Source organism: Pecten maximus, chromosome 2 (genome assembly GCF_902652985.1).
Source record: "Pecten maximus chromosome 2, xPecMax1.1, whole genome shotgun sequence".
In the NCBI taxonomy this organism is placed as follows: Eukaryota; Metazoa; Mollusca; class Bivalvia; order Pectinida; family Pectinidae; genus Pecten; species Pecten maximus.
In genome coordinates this window covers 43,945,566-43,967,052 of record NC_047016.1, presented here as the reverse complement: position 1 = coordinate 43,967,052, position 21,487 = coordinate 43,945,566, and the positions used below count along the sequence as shown (strand labels likewise).

The following is a 21,487-nucleotide window of genomic DNA, read 5'->3' as shown; positions in this document are numbered from 1 at the left end:
CGCGTTTTCGTTCTTTCGCATTCTCGCGTTTGCGCTCCCTCGCCGTCGCGTTTTCGCATTCTCGCGTTTTCGACCTAAGGTCGAGAGAGCGAGAATGCGAGATTTGATACTTGGCCCTAAAGAGCCACCATACTTTCGCTCCCTCGCCGTCGAGTTTTCGCATTCTCGCGTTTTCGCTCTGTCGCAATCTCGTGTTTTCGCTCCCTCGCGGTCGCGTTTTCGCATTCTCGCGTTTTCGACCTAAGGTCGAGAGTGCGATAATACGAGATTTGATACTTGGCACTAATGAGCCACCATAAAGAGTTGAGAAACAATTTCGAAAATTCTTCTAAATGTATTTTATATCAGCATATTGTAGATCATTTTGAATTGCAGTTGTATCTCACGAAGTCTTTTAAATTTAGAAATGTACTTACTTAGTTTAGGATACAAGCACACGATTTAAGTGTTGTAACTGATAGATACCAAGGTATCCGCAGAGCCCAAAGACTGTGTATTATGTAATAGAAGGGAAGTTGAAGTTGAAACCCATTTTATATTATTATGTCCAGTTTATTCAGAGTTGAGAAGTTTGTACATCAAGCCGTATTTTCATCGCCGCCCTTCTGTATTCAAGTAAACTGAATTAGATGAAAGTAAAAAATGTTAAAACTTCAATAAATTTCAGTCAATACCTAATGCATGCTTAGTCCAAAAGAATATCTCTACTCAATAACTGAATTGCGTTAGACAGTATTTGTCAAGTTTCGTTATTTTGCTTGCTTTAGAGAGTGTGTTAATGGTATGAATAATAATTATATCGGTTGTGTTCTCCGCCATCTTGTTCAAATGAATTGTAATGTACGTTTATGTATTATGTAATTCCTATATGGTGTGCTACAATCGGAAATAAACTAGACTAAACTAAAAAAAACGTCTGTGCTGTATAGGCATGTCCACTCGGGCGTAACATTCGACGGTGACGTCATTCTTGAACTCTCATATATAACATGTAGCATGTCACTAATTTTCTCTCATAACGAGCCAAATACAACATGTAACATCTTACTAATTTTCTATTAAAACGAGCCAAATACAACGTGTATCATCTTATTTCTGTTATAACAGGTCGTATATAACATGTAAAATTTGAATAATTTTCTATTTTAACAAGTTGTTGTAACATGTATGACATTTGAAAAACGGGCCGTTTATATAACGATTTACATAATATAGCCTCTATTATTTAATCTCATTTGACCGCCGCGATTCAAACTCAACATTAGCCTATATAATAAAGTGCTTAATTTATTTTCATTTGTCAAAAGGTGATTCCAAAAATTTAACATTCTCATCTTGACTTTAAGTTCTAATGGGTATCTTCCCAAATCCCCATAAATCATATAGTTTGGTGTATTAGATCTAACATTTAATATTCTTTTACAAAACTTAAGATGTATTATTTCTAGAGACTTGAGATCTTCGTATCCCCAGATTTTTGCTTCACATAACAGAATCGATTCAACTAGCGAATCGAAAAGTTTGAGTTGCAAATCAACAGGAATTGCCTGAGTTCGTATTTTTCTAAAAAATGAAAATATGGACTTTGGTGCTTGTTCGATAAGCTTACGAGTAGCAATTACAAAATTTTCGTTCGATTTAAAAGTAACACCTAAATATGTGAAGCAGTCTACAGTTTCTAGTATTTGATCGTTAAGCGTGAAATTATGTCGCCGTTTAGTTTTTCATTTACTAAAGATCATCACCTTAGTTTTCTTTATATTAACTTCAAGCTTCCATAATTTACAATATTCATTAAAATCATTTAGAGCAGCTTGCATACCTTCCGATGTTTCAGAGAAAATAACAGTATCATCCGAGTATACATGTAATAATACAAATACCTCGATAAGAATATGGAGTTTTCTGGTAATCTCATCACTTAAATTCTGAAGGGGAACACTGCCTTTTGACATCATAAATTCTTTTAGGTCATTAAGAAATACGGAAAACAAAAATGGGCAGAGATTTTCCCCTTGCCGGACCCCGACTAAGCAAGGGAAAAAGTCCGAGGTTTCCGAATGGAAGTTTACACAAGATTTACATATTATATATTATTTTGAAATGTTTACATTTTATTCCGCTTTTATTCATTTTCTTCCAGAGTCCAGTTCTCTAGATATTATCAAACGCCTTACGGAAATCCACAAACGTACAATAAAGTTTTTTAACAGCCGATAAACAAAGAGAAATTAACGAATGCATTATAAAAATGTTATCCATTGTAGAGTGGTTTTTTTTCGGAACCCCGCCTGGTTTTTAGATATCAGACCGACTGAGTCGGCGACAATATTAAGTCTGTTATTGATTGAAGATGTAAATTATTTTCCTAGACAGCTTATCTGTAGTTGTCGGGGTCATCGCAATTTCCTTTATTTTTTTTTAAATAGGTTTGATCACATCGATTATCTAATTTTCGGGTATTAAACCTGTATCAAATATAACATTAAATAGTTTGCAATACATTGATATCATATCGGGTGACGAATTTTTAATATATTCATTTAAAATTTTGTCTACTCCAGGCGCCTTATTATCTTTTAATTGATTGATAGCGCTTTGAAGCTCATCTTCCGATATAATACGATTAAGTATATCGCCGTTATCGTCATGGGTTGTGTTGTTACCTTCGTTATTTATCTCAAGATCGTTAGCATCGTCGCCATCTTGAATTCTGTTGAGATTTTTGAAATACTGATAAAGGGTCTCTATTGGAATTTCACCTGCTTTTTTCGTACATTGTGAATTCTTGTTTAATGTATTCAAGAACATTTTTTTGTTATTTTTAGAAATCTGCCGTAGTTCTTTCGTGCACTTTTCTTTAAATTTTCTGTAATTGATAAGGAGTCGTTTCCTGTACTCTGTCCCCTTTTTATTCATCAGTGTTTTTGTACACGTTGACTTAACACGTTTATATGCGTTTCTTGCTCTATCATTTTATTAAACCATAACTTATATTTGTTCGTTTTTATAGCGCGATTGTTTTTTTAACTCCAAGTATGTCTTTCGCTGTAGTCGTTAACACGGAGCAAATGTCATTTACTACATCGTTGATTTGGTCACTAGTAATCGAATTATTTCCTGCTAATCTATTCAGAGTGCTGTTGATATCTGGTAGTCTGTCCTGATTGGTCAGACTAAGAATATCAGAGAAAGTATTTGCCTTAGCTTGGTCCCATTTTATATTTTCAGTACTAACATCTTCACGGTTATCTGATAAAGTGTTTATATTAAATGTATTTTGACATTGTAAGCGACAAGAGAATTCTATAGTTTTATGGACGTCCGAGAATAAAGGATCAAAATAACATATTTCAAAGTCGGACACTAATTCAAATGCTTCTGGAGACAACAAAACGTAGTCTACAACACTAGTATTTTTACATGTAGTTACACCAATAAATTTGTCCCCAAAAATACAACCGTTCGCAATAAATACGGAACATCTTTTACATAGTTCAAGCAATTTCGTGCCGTACTTGTTGTATGACAGCTCCAGATACATGAACATGTATGCGTGTTATATAAGCTTTCTCTCTCAGACATACAGAGCATGTGACGTCACTATACATTAAATTCATGGACACATGTCGGTTAGCGAAATATCAATGCAATTAACAACAGATGCTACAATGATAAACTAGTGATATACAGCCAGTAATTTTTCAAGTTTTCGTAGAAATTTGCTGATATTCGATAAAATCTTCACATTACATATGGTAAATAATCCTTACATTTTAATAAGGCTAGGATTGGTACAGTAGTAATTTGGGATGAATAATTGTTTTATATGCTTAACAGTCGTGTGATCACATTTAAATAAATAATGAAATTCGTCACCGATTTCATTAAAACATAGATTACATTAGGTATTCCAATCCATCTTCCAGTTTCTATAAGTAAGTGCATATTTGAAGTTCTAAATTTAGAATTAATTTGTCTTTCTTTTGGCTTTAAATTCACAAGATAATTTTCAAACACAAAATTTCTTTTATAGATAAAACAGACAGACCCTCTTGAAGAGCTCTCGGTGTCGTTAAACCGTTTCTAGATGAATTGGCCTTGTAATCTTTGTTTCTCATCATACTTCAAGTAATCTCTATTTAATGTACATATTGTGTGATAAACCCAGATAAAATTCATTCCAGGTTATATATTCTGAACATTCTCTAACCAATTGAAATCCATAGTTCCGTTTGTCTCTAAATTAAACATCAAGTTATACATAGCACTAGACAGATTACTACCAGTTATTAATTGATGCCAAAGCATAATAATTCTTGTTTCAACTTCTATATATAATGGAAAACTCCCGATTTCACCATATACCATGTAGTTTGGTGTACTCTTTTTAATACCTAGTATACGCTTGCGGAACTGCAAATGTAGTTTTTCGATGACACTTAAATTTCCAAAGCCCCATACTACTGTACTTCTACTGAATACAAAAGTATCGGTAATACGAGGGAGTCAAAAAACTTTGAATTGTAGGTCTACTTTCCTGGACTTTTTTTCCATAGCCCAAGTCTCCAAACCGAATCAAAGGCCTTTTTGAAGTCTATACATGAACAAAATAACTTTTTTTCCAAGTGAAAAATAGATGGATGCTAAGACATGAAGAATAAAAATATTATCGGTAGTAGAATGATATTTTCTGAGTCCAGCCTTGGCATAAGGTATTAGATTTATTTGATCAGCCATCTTATTTAATCTGCTATTAAGAATAGATGTAAACACTTTACCAAGACACGAGACAAGGCTTATTGCTCTATAATTATCCAAGTTATCAGGATCACCTTTACGTATATATATTTAATAATCCCTACTTTCCAGGAATCGGGTAGGAATCCTGTATTAAATATGGTATTAAATAATTTATAATATAATGGTTTAAATAATTCTACAGTGACTTTTTGATACTCATTTAAGATTCCATCATAACCTGGAGCTTATTGTTGCTTAAACTAGAAATAGTTTTAGTAATTTCACCATTCAGTAAATCCTCGAATCTTCCACTGCAATAATTTCATTATCAGAGATTTCATTAGAGTTATCTCCCTTGTTAAGATCTTTAAAGTAATTGTACATTTCGTTTACATTTTTATCATTATTCTGTGCCTTACTAGTTCCGTCAATTTCACCTAGAATATCCCAGAATGATATCCAATATGTTAAATCTTCAAATTATTAGATACCTGCACACGGGTACATCAGAGACGTACATATCTGATATACAAGTCTCTGGGTACTTGTACAGAAATTTCAACTACATATGTATATCAGTAAAGGAAGATGGAAAGTGTATTACAAGTAACATATACATTCTGTAAACTTAAAATTTCGAAATGTAGTACTGTTAAGATTACTTAATTACCAGTACATTCAAAGAATCTCTTTCTTTACATGTTAAATCAATGTTTAATTAATTTGTTTATGCGTTCTGGTTTCTGACTTTAAGCATTGAATGTATAAACATAGAATGTACAACATATATTATGGACTGAAACGGCAAAAATGAAATCATGAATATGCTGATTAATTGAATATGAAATTAAACTACAATATAAATTAAATGTATCAAATTAAAACTGTTCAAGTAACGATAATTGTTTTCATTATTTTATTATATACTTTCATGTGATGAAAACAAAATTACTGGAATTAAACACGTGAAATATATAACTGTTCAATCAATACAAAATATCAAGTTCCAGGGCTAGCGAAGAGCTACAAAATATTGCAAATGACTTCGGCCTTGTAGACCCCTGGAGAGTCAAAAATCTAGATTTAAAATGCTACACCTGGTTTAAAAAGAACCCTATAAAAAAATCCAGACTAAACTTTAACCTTATTTCTTCCGAGCTGTTAACAAACATAGGTAAAACAGATATGATTCCAGGTTACAAAACTGATCACTCAGCAATCACCTTGCAAATAATAATATCTGACTTTAAACGCGGTAGGAGATTCTGGAAGTTTAATAACTCCCTCCTGAAAGATACTCTTTATATAAATAAAGTAAAGGAAACCATTCTGAAAACAAAACAAGAATATGCTCTGCCGGTTTATAATATTTCAAATATACCAGAGATAGACCCATTCATGTTTCAGTCATCACTCAATGACCAATTATTTTGAAATGGTTTTACTGAATATACGATCCATGACTATATCTTATTGCTCTAAAAAGAAGAGGAAAAATAGGGAAAGACAGATACAATTGGAAAACCTTATCAGAGTCACTGAAGAATTAATTATAGACAACATTGACCCTAATCATATTCTAGTAGAGATTTTAACTGACCTTAAGTCCGAGTTAGAGGACCTCCGGGAAAATCAAATGAATGGGCTGCTAATAAGAGCGAAGGCTCAGTGGATCGAAAGTGGTGAAAAACCCACAAAATACTTCTGTAACTTAGAAAAACGTAATTATGTTAATAAAAAGATCACAAAAATAATCCAGGGGGATGGTAAAATTATAAACGATCAAGATGATTTGCTGAATGAAATAAAAAAAAACTTTTACGTAAATTTATATGCAAGTAAAGATAATGAATTAGAAGAAGTTGATTTGGATATTCTTCTCGGGGATTATGAAGTACCTAAAATAGACAATGAAATTAAATCGTTAGTTAGATCGACCAATTACCATGAAAGAACTAGCTCATTCAGTTAAATGTCTTAAAAATGGCAAAAGTCCTGGCCCAGATGGTTATACAACAGAATTAAATAAGTTCTTTTGGATTGATCTCAAGTTTTTTATTACGAAATCCTTAACTATGGGTATTCAAAAGGGCGAGTTATCACTTACACAAAAACAAGGTGTTGTATCTCTACTACCTAAGGGTAATAAACCTAGAGAACTCCTAAAAAATTGGAGACCAATTTCTCTCCTTAATGTTTCCTATAAAACACTCTCTAATGCAGTTGCTTATCGATTAAAAGATGTTTTAAATAGTATAATGCATAAAAATCAAAGGGTTTTTTAAAAGGTAGATTTATTGGTGAAAATGTTAGACAAATTTATGACTTAATGCAATATGCAGAAGAGAAGGAGATACCTGGTTTATTATTATTTATAGATTTCGAAAAGGCCTTCGACTCTATTTCATGGAACTTCATAACAAAGGTTTTAACATATTTTAACTTTGGTAATTATTTCAAAAATTTATCCATACTTTATTCCAAAAGGCATCTTTATGTGTTACACAACATGGTTTTTTCTCTCAATTTTTTAATATTGGTAGAGGATGTAGACAGGCGATCCGCTGTCACCCTATCTTTTTATTATGTGTGTGGAGTGTTACATATCATGGTACTTTACTTTGTTTGTATTTCGCGCTCAAAGACTTGTACGTGAACCGGATGTGTGACCGGATATAGGAAAAAGGACATTCCAGAACGTGCGGTGTAAACACGTCAACATGCAGATGTAGCGGCACAACACCGCGGCTACTTACTCATTTATTGGACATAAATACGCAAACTACAGCTTGCGGTGAGTACCGTACATACAAACCCAATTGTATATATTGTTTATAACTGTTGTTGACATGCTGTGTAGATAAACAGCAAGGTATTATAGTTGTCTATTTATAGATACCCACCCGGTATGTTGCACGGGTGTATACAGGTGTGCTTAGCGTATTGTATATTTATTAATAGGGTATTATACGACATGTACAGTTATATAGATGATATTTTAGAGATATACCAAGCATATAGCATTATATACATATTAGTTAATGTCTACATAGTCTGAATTACGGGTGGTCATTGTTATATGCACACGTGTAACGTGAGTGCATGTCAGTGTAGTAAATATTAAGGCGTCGTGTGTCATACTTTCAGTAATTTAGGGTGTAGTCATTTTATTGCATATATGTATTATATCAGTCAATATAACGGTTGTTAATAGGTTAGGTTAGTTGGGCCATAATTATTTAGTAGTATATTTGTATTATATTTTAGTTTAACCCATTGGTGAGGATAGACCATAATGTGGTGTGGATGATCCTGGAAGGATCATGGTCAGAACAGAGTCCTGACAGGGACATATGCCAGACTGATGTGTGGTGGAGCGAGGTGGCCTGGGTACTGTGGTTGCGACTCACAGCCAGAACCTTGATAGACAGCCATGAGTGGTATTCTTTTCTGGCAATATAACAATTGTTCGTGATGAGGCTTGATGGTGCCGTCTTGTGGAGAGAACTGGGTTCTTGTTGACACTCCATGGTGGAAATCTGCCCACCAGTGTAGACTATTTAGGTGACCTCATAGACAGTGATGGAAATCTGCCCATTCCTTGAGTGAACCATTTATTTGTGATATATGTTCTTATTAAATGTGTGAAAGTGAGTGTGGATGTGCAGTTGTTCATAGTGTATATTGTAATTAAATGTTGTAAATAATGTAAATACAGTGTGTTGTGTTTCTATCTCTGCACCAGATTGGACAATATGCTCATCCCGTTACATGGAGATACTTGGCATATTAATAAGAAATGATAAAGACATAAAAGGCATCAAAGTCGGTAATAAAGAATTCAAGTTATCACAGTATGCTGATGATACTGGTCTCACATTAGATGGCTCAGACAAAGCACTCAAGAAAACTTTAGATCTTCTTACTCAATACGCCAAATACTCTGGGTTAAAACCCAACATCGAAAAAACAAAGTGTATATGGCTTGGAACTAAAAAATTAACTACTGATAGGATATGTGCTAATAATAACCTTTTTTGGTCAAATGAACCATTCACTTTCCCAGGAGTGAAATTCAGTCCGAATCTGTCAGAACTTGCTGACTTGAATTACTGTGACAAACTTAAAAAAATTAAATCTCTCATTCACATATGGTCAAAGAGGTGTCTTAGTCCAATAGGTAGAATTACAGTTGTTAAAAGCATCATTCTTTCTAAATTAACACATTTATTTACAAGTATTCGAAGACCTGATAAGGACTTTGTAAAAATTCTAGAAAGACTTATATACAATTTTATATGGGGCAGGAAAAACGACAAAATCTCATGAAACCAGATAGTTCAAAATTACAAAGATGGCGGTCTTAAAATGGTTCAAATTGATGCTTTCATTAAATCCATGAAACTATCCTGGATAAAACGCCTGTTAACAAATGATAATTCATGGACCTACCTTTTTGAAGAAGTGATTGGCGAATCAAAATTTACTATTATTTCATATGGGGCGGACTATTGGAGAAAAAAGTCGAAATCTATTAAAAATCTGTTCTGGAAAGAAGTCCTCGAAAATAAACCTTGTTTTTTGTACCTTCCATGCAACGAAGAAAGTGTTTTGTATCGTCCCTTGTGGCACAATCCAGAAATAAAGATTGATAACAAGACCATACATTTTAAACAATGGTCACGAAAAGGGATATGTTATGTGTATGACTTATGTAATGACCAAGGTAAATTAATTGAAAACTATGAAGAATTTTGCGAAAAATTTTCCTTTTCACCAATACTAACTCAGTTCTATGGCATCAGGAATGCCATTCTGTCTAAATGGTCTTTTCTGAGAAATTATAATTCCACTATTATACTTCCACATTGTCAAAAGTACATTTATCACATCTTAACAAATAAACAACGAGGACTCTCGATATATAATATTTTTATTAAAGATTTAACTACAAGTGATAAATACAAAGTCAAATGGTCACTTGAACTTGATATACATCAAAATCAATATTGGTGGGAAAAGATTAACTTTATAATATTTAAGTTAACCTCGGACTCATCACTTGAGTGGTTCCAATACCGAATTACCCACATAATCATTAGCACAAACAAATACCTGCGTATGATAAGTGTAATTAACTCGCCTGTATGCTCATTTTGTAAAGCAAATATAGAATCAATAATCCACTTGTTTTGGGAATGTACTCTTGTTACAAAATTTTGGCAAGAATTCACCACATGGGTAGAAAACAAAACCGGGAAAACTCTTGAGTTTGATTAATTCAGATGTTATCCTTGGGAAAACGGACAACAAAATAAACAACATAAACTTAATTATTGTTTTAGCAAAATTACACATATACAAGCAAAAGTATAAAAATCATCTGTCTGCTCTATTTATATTCAAAATGGAACTAGAAAAACATTACAAAATTGAACAGTACATTCATAGGAAAAATATGACTGTCCAAAAATTTGAAAAACGATGGGTTGATTTGAAAGCACTTATAACGTAACAAATCAAAAAAAAGGAAAAACTTGTTATTGCTACTTTTTAGAACTCAACTACTGTTACAGTATGAGTCTGTGCATGTAAGAAGTCTTTATGTATGTCTTTTTTTGTATATCTACATGTATAAAAAGTTTTCTTCTGAATTAATATGGCAATATCCTTACCTGAAGTATACCATACATAGCTAAAGCAACACGATAATATATATATATATATATAATTAAAAATATATAATGTCCTTGTGATGGGTATACATAGTAATAATAATAAAAAACACAAACCAGAAATTCACACTAGCGCTTTCAACATGCTTTGAGAGCAAGCTCTTGAGGTGTAATGAAAGGATTTATTTGTGACGTCATCACTGTGTGTCATGGTTACGTCAAAACAACATAGATTGATGACGTCATAAAAGACAATGATCAAAAGTACACATAAATACAAAATTGATGACGTCAAAATAAAAGAGATACACAATTAGAAATTATGTAATGGAAAACAACTGTTTTTACAGTAACATTGATTTGGAATCACACAGAACTACATGAATTAAGACTTGGTTTTAATAGATTAATAAACATATTTTCTTTTGATTCTCTTTCTATAGCATCTGAGCTAGACATTTGGTATATAGGTAAAACATAAAACTCACTTTTAGAACATTGGTACATATGTTTACTAACTGTTAAAAATCTTAGATTGTCTGTTCTTATTTGCTGTCTATGTACTGTCATACGTTTTCTAATTTCGTTGCCCGTCTGGCCAATGTAAAATTCTGAACAATGTTTGCAAATCATAGCATAGATAACATTTTTAGATATACAATTCATATTTGCTTTGATTTGAAATTTAAATCCATTTTTGAACGTAAAATTGGAACATTCTATGATACTTTCACATGTACCACATCTAGGTCTACCACATTTAGATATACATGGAATTTGCTGTTCAGAATCAAACTTTGAACGGCATAATAAACGTTTCAAATTTCTTGGTTGTAGTTCTGTGTGATTCCAAATCAATGTTACTGTAAAAACAGTTGTTTTCCATTACATAATTTCTAATTGTGTATCTCTTTTATTTTGACGTCATCAATTTTGTATTTATGTGTACTTTTGATCATTGTCTTTTATGACGTCATCAATCTATGTTGTTTTGACGTAACCATGACACACAGTGATGACGTCACAAATAAATCCTTTCATTACACCTGAAGAGCTTGCTCTCAAAGCATGTTGAAAGCGTTAGTGTGAATTCCTGGTTTGTGTTTTTTATTATTATTACTATATATATATATATATATATAAGAGCATGTTCTATCAGTCACATCACACAATGAGATAATATGAAATCGTGATGAACACATTCATTTTATACGATTGCACGATTTAATGTATTGTGACGAAACTGCATCTGAGGTATACTTCATGTATTGATAAGCGAATTTTTATTAAGCATATGAAAAAATGTAATTGCTGTAATTAAATATACACCAATATTATGTATTGCTACATGTATGCATATGCATGGAAGAAAATAAAAAATTTCCAAAACAAAAAAAAACTATCTACACTATTGACAATAGGGATACTGAATATACCTACCTAACTATCTACACTATTGACAACAGGGATTCTGAATACAACTACCTAAATATCTACACTACTGACAACAGGGATTCTGAATACAACTATCTACAATATTGACAACAAGAATACTGAATACAACTACCTAAATATCTACACTATTGACAACAGGAATTCTGAATACAACTACCTAAATATTTACACTATTGACAACAAGAATTCTGAATACAACTACCTAACTATCTACACCATTGACAACAGGAATTCTGAATACAACTACCTAACTATCTATACTATTGACAACAAGAATTCTGAATACAACTATCTACACTATTGACAACAGGAATACTGAATACAACTACCTAACTATATACACTATTGACAACAGGAATTCTGAATACTACTACTTAACCTCTATGTATTACCCTTAGTACAATATAAAGTTCTGCTATAACATTGTAATACCACTCGGGCAGACAAGAATGAGTAGCAATTTATTTGGTTATATGACCACTGCGCTACTATCTACACTATTGCCAACAGGAATTCCATTATCTACTAGCATGTGTGTATATCTTTAACCACACATACAGTTTGTCAGACTACTACTCCCAGTGCTCTCTTATGTATAAGGTTCAGAGCTTACAATATATTAGGAAGGGTATGAAGTTCATGGAATAGATTGGATTGGGAAGGGTTAAAGGTCCATAGCATACATTGTATGGGAAAGTGTATGAAGTCCACATGGTAATTATAAAGGTCATAGGGTACATTGTATTGGTAAGGTAAGTAGTTCATCAGGATCATTGTATGGGAAAGTGTATGAAGTCCACAGGGTAATTATAAAATTCATAAGGGTCATTGTATTGGGAAGTGTATGAATTTAATAGGGTACATTATATTGGTATTAGGAAAGGTGTACAGTTCATACAGAAAATTGTAATGGAAAGAGTATACAGATCAAAGGGTACATTGTATTGGGAAGGAACTGATTAAACCATAAGATATATGAAACATTATGGTGAAACATTATTAGATTAGGTTTTAAATACACATACATTTAGTGCAATAATATCTAATAATGATTCCCTAAAATATGTTACAACGGAGCTGACCGTACAGAACGGACCTACAATCTATAGCGGGAGGCCTGGCAAACAGCAAAGTCAACCTTTCCGATAAATGACGTTAGCTCGTGTAATTCTGGTGCTTATGAGTGTCGTGAGATGCCGAACAGTGTCGGTAATAGTCGTCGGAGATATAATGGTAATCGCGTTACTACCTCACATGTGTGAAGACAGAATGTTGAGCATTCTACATATATAATTGATTGCAATTAACATGTAAATGGCCATTCCAATAAAAAGTTCACATTTCAGGAAAAAAGGAGACTGGACAATTGCTACTTGAACTTTATGTCCACCAACATTCATAGATAGCTTCATGTACTTGTATCAGGAAATAGCGTCGTTACTTTGGAAAATGTCAATGCTTCAGTACTTTCAGTACTTTGATTTCTCCTGGATGCATGTTGAGGGGTTATCTCCCTTCCTTTACCATATGGGGAAGACTTTAAAAATGAACTAATTGACACGTCATCCGGCGCACTATTTTAAGATGTCTCTTTCTAACATATTGTTTACAACAGATTTAACTTTGAAAACGCTTGCTTTCTTTGATAAATGTTTGCTTAGAAAGAAAAATAGTTTCGCTTTCCCCACCGAACCACGTAGTAGGACGTCGACTGAAATATCAAAATATCGTAAAACACCAACAAAACATGTCTAGTAGAGTACATTCAAACAAACAATATACAATATTTTTACATTGACTTCCACAAACCCATGGTTAGTTATTTATAACATTAACTCTGTATAGGATACAATTCAAACTATGTCATGGATTTTCAAAGTAGAACTGATATTTTTATACGTATTTTTTTAATTTCTGAAATATGAAGTGACCAGTTTGTATCTTCACTAAACATCATATAGAGATCACTAGTATAATACAAACACCTCCAATATCATATTGATACCACCAAAATCGCAAAGAGATGATCGATATCATACATGTATCACTAACATCATACAAAATTCACCAATATCACACTGAGATCAACAATACCATACAGATACCAACACTATCACATACAAACAAATGTTGTACAGAGATCATCAATACCATACATATATTACTAACATGTTACCTACACAGATCACCAATACCATACAAATCTCACCAATACTACAAAGATATCACCAAAACCATACAGATATCATCAATACCATACAGATATCGACAATACCATACAGATATCGACAATACCATACAGATATCATCAATACAATACAGATATCACCAATACAATACATTAATCATCAATACTATACAGATATCACCAATACCATAAAGAGATTACCAATACCATACATATATCATCAATACCATACAGATATCGACAATACCATACAGATATCATCAATACTATACAGATATTACCAATACCATACATATATCATCAATACAATACAGATATTACCAATACAATACATTAATCATCAATACTATACAGATATTACCAATACAATACATATATCATCAATACCAGACGGATATCGACAATACCATACAGATATCATCAATACTATACAGATATCACCAATACAATACATTAATCATCAATACTATACAGATATCGACAATACCATACAGATATCATCAATACTATACAGATATCACCAATACAATACATTAATCATCAATACTATACAGATATCACCAATACAATACATTAATCATCAATACTATACAGATATCGACAATACCATACAGATATCATCAATACTATACAGATATCACCAATACAATACATTAATCATCAATACTATACAGATATCGACAATACCATACAGATATCATCAATACTATACAGATATCACCAATACAATACATTAATCATCAATACTATACAGATATCGACAATACCATACAGATATCATCAATACTATACAGATATTACCAATACAATACATTAATCATCAATACTATACAGATATCACCAATACAATACATAAATCATCAATACAATACAGATATCACCAATACAATACATTAATCATCAATACTATACAGATATCACCAATACAATACATTAATCATCAATACTATACAGATATCACCAATACAATACATTAATCATCAATACTATACAGATATCACCAATACAATACATTAATCATCAATACTATACAGATATCACCAATACCATAAAGAGATTACCAATACCATACATATATCATCAATACAATACAGATATTACCAATACAATACATTAATCATCAATACAATACAGATATCACCAATACAATACATTAATCATCAATACTATACAGAGATCGCCAATACAATACATTAATCATCAATACTATACAGATATCACCAATACCATAAAGAGATTACCAATACCATACATATATCATCAACATCATGCATATATAGCGTATACCATACATATATTATCAATACCATACATATATTAGAAATAGATCGCCAATACTGTACAGAGATCACCAATACCATACAGATATCACCAATATACATGTAACACCAATATCATACAGCTACCACGAATGCCATGCAGATATTACCGATACCATAAAGAGATCGCCAATACCATGCAGATATCACCAATACCATACAGATATTACTAGTACCATACAGAAATCACCAATATCATACAGATATCGCCAATACCATACCTATATCACCAATATCATACAGAGTTCACCAATATTATAGATACCACAAATATCATACCGATATCACCAATACCATACCTGTATCACCAAAACCATACATGTATCACAAAAACCATACAGATATCACCAATATCATACATATATCACCAATATCATACAGAGATCATCAATATCATACAGATATCATTAATACCATACCTGTATCATCAATATCGTACAAAGATCGCCAATACCATACATGAATCACCAAAACCATACACGTATCACCAAAACCATACAGATATCACCAATATCATACAAACACCAACAAAATCATACCGATATCACCAATTCCATATATGTATCACCAATATCATACAGAGTTCACCAATATCATACAGATACCACCAATATCATACCGATATCACCAATTCCATACAGATATCACCAAAATCATACGTGTATCACCAAAACCATACAGATATCACAAATATCATACAAACACCACCAAAACCATACAGATATCACCAATTCCATATATGTTTCACCAATATCATACAGATACCACCTATATCATACCGATATCACCAAAAACATACATGTATCACCAAAACCATTCATGTATTACCAAAACCATACAGATATCACCAATATCATACATATACTACCTATACAATACAGATATCACCAATACAATACATTTATCATCAATACTATACAGATATCACCAATACCATTTAGAGATTACCAATACCATACATATATCATCAACATCATGCATATATAACGTATACCATACATATATTTTCAATACCATACATATATTACAAATAGATCGCCAATACTATACAGAGATCACCAATACCATACAGATATCACCAATATCATACATGTAACACCAAAATCATACAGCGACCACGAATGTCATGCAGATATTACCAATACCATACAGAGATCGCCAATACCATGCAGATATCACCAATATCATACAGATATTACAAGTACCATACAGAGATCACCAATACCATACAGATATCATCAATATCATACATATCACCAATACCATGCAGAGATCACCAATACCATACAGATATCGCCAATACCATACCTATATCACCAATATCATACAGAGTTCACCAATATTATAGATACCACAAATATCATACCGATATCACCAATACCATACATGTATCACCAATATCATACAAAGATCGCCAATTCCATACATGTATCATCAATATCATACAGAGAACACCATTATCATACAGATATCACCAATATCAAACAGAGATCATCAATATCATACATATCTCATTAATACCTACCTGTATCATCAATATCGTACAAAGACCGCTAATACCATACATGAATCACCTAAACCATACCTGTATCACCAAAACCATACATGTATCACCAAAACCATACAGATAACAACAATATCATACAGATATCACCAATATCATACAGATATCACCAATATCATACAGATATCACCAATATCATACAAACACCGCCAAAATCATACTGATATCACCAACACCATACAGAGATCGCCAACACCATACAGATATCGCCAACACCATAAAGATATAGCTAATATGATACAGATATCACAAATGCCATACATGTATCACCAATACCATACAGATATCACCAATACCATACAGAAATTACCAATACTAATAGAAATCACCAATATCATACAGATATCACCAAAACCTTACATATATTAGCAATACCATACAGATATTACCAATACCATACAGATATCACCAATACCATACAGATTTCACAAATATCATACAGATATTACCAATAACATGCATATATCACCAATACCATACAGATGTTACCAATATCATAAAGATATCACCAGTATCATACAGATATCACCAGTATCATACAGATTTTACCAATACTAACGGAGATCACCAATATCAAATAGCTATCACAAATACCACAGATATTACCAATACCATACAGAGATCGCGAATACCATACAGATATCACCAAATTCATACAGATATCACCAATACCATACATGTATTACCAATATCATACATGTAACACCAATATCAAACAAAGATCGCTAAAACCATACAGAGATCACTAATATTATACAGATATCACCAATACCATACGATATTACCAATACCATACAGATATTACCAATACCACACAGTTATCACAAACATCTTACATGTATCACTAATATCGTACAGATATCGCCACTACCATACATAACTTCAAACAGATAATACAATACGTAATATTTAAGCATTAAACTGTCTTTTTATGGATTATATGGTCTATATAGATGCCAGAGCTTTGCAGACAATCTTCATAATGCGCGCTAACAATATCAATAATATTGGTAGTCAGTATTTCAGAATATACGGATGAATTATTCAGTTTGTTAACGATTTCGGATTTTTTTTTTTTTAATTTACCATCCGGAACAATTATGCGGATGGAAATGTCACCCGTCACCACGCGCACGCAACGGCTGACAGCATTGACAGAGTTTAGCTATGAAAGTTGAATGTGCAGTGGGAGAAAGTGGAATTCGCCAAAAAACCAGGTGTAAATATGTTCTTTGATTGCATGGAAACAGCATTAAAGTTTATAGTAGCTACAACAGCACCGGTGTCAGGGATACGACCAATGAGAGAAGTGACAGTGGCCGAGGGAGTTACACGAGCTTCAGCGACAACGTTGCTTGTGACTGGTACCATGTCTGTTTCAAGTTTAGGATGCGTTAGACACGATAATGCACCACTTGATGCTTTCTTTTGTGAAGAAGATACTGTTCTATTGTACGACCGGAGAGAAGCCTCGTTCTTATGATTTGACATAAACATGATGTGTCGGGTTTCAAAATTTTTGTCATTCAAACACTGGATGGCGGTGGCGCGCAAACAATGTGGTGTGTAATGATTTTCCACTCTGGCCCCGGAACAAATATTTGTCAACATATGTGTTTATTAAATCTTGTTTTATTTCGATTTTCGTGATTGTTAACCATTCTTACCTTTATTTTCGTTTTACATTTTAAGATTTGTTTTCTGGTCTCGTACTCTATCCGATAGCATGATGAGCAATGATAAGATGCCATTTGTTTACATTGGTTGTAAGTAGTTCCGAGGGATCCCGTCCGTACATACGGTCGCGTATGAATAATACATGAATGCACGATTTGGGTGTCAGTTATGCATAGAATGGTGTCACGCTTTGGGTGTCAGTTATACTCTCATAGACTGCAAATTAGTTTAGTTTGTTTATATCATGGCTTTGCCATCCAAATGTAAATATTTACATTTACACTGCAGCCCCAGTATATAACTTTACCAAACTCACTTGAAAGTTACGAGTCCACAACTTCCAAATCTTTATCATGACGTCATTATTATAGTGACGTCATAATTGTAACGTCGGCGATAACGATAGATGGCTGTTAAAAAGGCTGTTCCGTCGTTGACGATGATAATTTGTTCATTCATCGTAGAAGCCAAATTCCTGGATATAGCCTTTAAAAATCGTTGTCAAATGTAAATATATAAGCATTGAAATGCTTTCAGTTGGAGGCTATGGACTGATGAATGCCAACTTGACAAAGGCAAATTCAACATGAAGCGCTAGCAGTCCAAAGCTTAAATATATCACAATATCAAACAGCATTACCTAAACATATGACAAACTACTTGCGAGTAAAGGTTATGTCTTCTGAAATAAAAATCATATTGTTTTTGTTCAATAGACAAATGATATGAGCTTTGCAGTTCACATTTTTTACAACTCACTGCAATCCACAAAAAAAACTGAAAACAACTCTATGATTTATCATAAGCATCCGTCCGTCGTCCAGAGCCACGTACATGTACATATACATAGCTGCGATGTCGATCATACGAAACAAAATGAAGTATGTTTTATAATCAATAAACGTGGATGTTTAATAACTTTATCAAGTGTGTAAAGTTTCCCTTGCAGCCAGGCAGAAAAACATCAGCCTTTTACCACGGACTACATATATATATAGTAATACTTCCGATCTTTGTGAAGGACTTGTGTTCAAATTCATTTGATTTTTTTAAATCATAGAACTCGAATAGGTTCAACAAGATATGTTCAAACTTTGTGTTATCATACGTGTTCATAATACAATTCGTCTACATTCTCTGATTAACAGCCAAAATAACTTAATCGCAGACACAATAATAAACAGATTAACATGGCTGCAACGTGTAACAAACGGTGATAAATAGTGACACTTAAAACTAATTTAAAAATCTACTGGGGGGAAGATATCTTTTCTTCAGACTTTTATACTAGTATATCAATCCTCAGACCTGTGTGTCGATCGTCTGCACTAGTCTGGTAAGTCAATGTTTATATCTTAATACGTAATTTTACTTAACTTCATCACATAGATTCGATAAGTTGATGATAACTTGTGAAGTTGATTGATTTCGTAATGAGAACAAGACAGAAACACAACACGGATGAGAATGCGTGGTGTTAACGTGAATAGAGTAATATTAGTTACCAACAGGTACGAATGATGGAACCATCGTATAACATTAAACGGCACTGGCATCTATTGTCGGCAAATTAGCAGCATGTAGGGTTCGCTTTAGATACACATTCTATCAGATTTGAAAAAAGTTAAAAACCTGTCAATTATTAAGGAAAAATGATAAGTTTTTAAAGCGAATACCTTTTCTAGGTAAATTTTCCCTTTTTTGGAGGAGGATTTTTTTTATAGCCTAAAAGAACCCTCCCCCCTTTCGAAAATTTTGGATCCGCGCCTGGTGATTCATGCATGTTTTAAGATAAATTATATATTCTGATTTGCGTAAATAACTTATTTTGTACTACATAAATTATCATTGGGATGTTGAAATGATAATTATTGGCTATCTTTGCGGAGATGGCATACGATTTGAAAAATGAAAAATATGTTACAATCGAGGGATACGTTGGGGGAATTACCCAGAGAAATGACAACACAACACCATCATTCTCGCTTCGTGGCGGCAACTCTTTATATTTCGGAAAACAACAAAGCAAACTAATATTCGAACCAACATATAAACAACCGGCTGATATTATCCGGAACTAAGACATTTCATGGTCACCTAAAATATATATTTTACATATATATAACAAAGAATTGCACACCCCCACTTTTTGACGACTTCCTATACGCTACAGCACTCTACTGCATAGTTATATATATATGAGAAGATCTTCCTATGTATACCACTAGCGGATCCGAGGGGAGCCCCCCCCCCCCCTTTTTTCGGATGAGGAAAAAAAATAAAGCCACAAAAACAAAAACGCCTATGCCACCCCACCCCTTTTTCAAATTTCTGGATCCGCGCATGTATACTGTCAAATTCGGTACACGAGAACTTTACTTTTAAACTAAATGTAAATTAGATATTGTTATAAGTAAGAAGAAACTCTTCAATAATCTTCGGGCAAAACATGCACGCGAAAAATGCATCCCGAAAAGAATCAGGCGACCTTTTAACCTCATGCATATGTAAATGAGCGCGTGCTCGATGAATTTGGAAAGGTTGAGGACGCAGCTAGCTTGCAAAATGGCGTTTTGGACCGTTTTGGTGGAAGAATATTCGGTGATATTTTCATGGATTAATTCATATTTGGATGTAAACATTCGTAGTGAGTGATACGGTAGGTTAAAGATGAATGTTTCGTTGATATTATTGACAGTGTCAGTTTGGAAAACTGCGTTTTTAGGTGAAGTGTTGACTCGTACGTGGCGGAGTTTTCTCCGTCCTTTTCACAATAGGCTACCCAGACCCCTGCCATTTCATTAGTTCTTAACACAGGTGCCTGACTCGTTTTTATAAAATAATAACATATAGAGTACATATAAAT

The 21,487-nt window shown here is 33.1% G+C and overlaps 1 long non-coding RNA gene across 1 annotated transcript; it reads left to right on the top strand.

Annotated features, from left to right (window-relative positions):
* Positions 1–7,373: 7,373 nt before the first annotated feature.
* LOC117322189 lies at positions 7,374–8,456 on the top strand. Its single transcript, XR_004531486.1, has 2 exons — positions 7,374–7,537; positions 8,011–8,456. It is a non-coding gene; the product is annotated as an uncharacterized LOC117322189 (long non-coding RNA).
* The last annotated feature ends 13,031 nt before the right edge of the window (positions 8,457–21,487 follow it).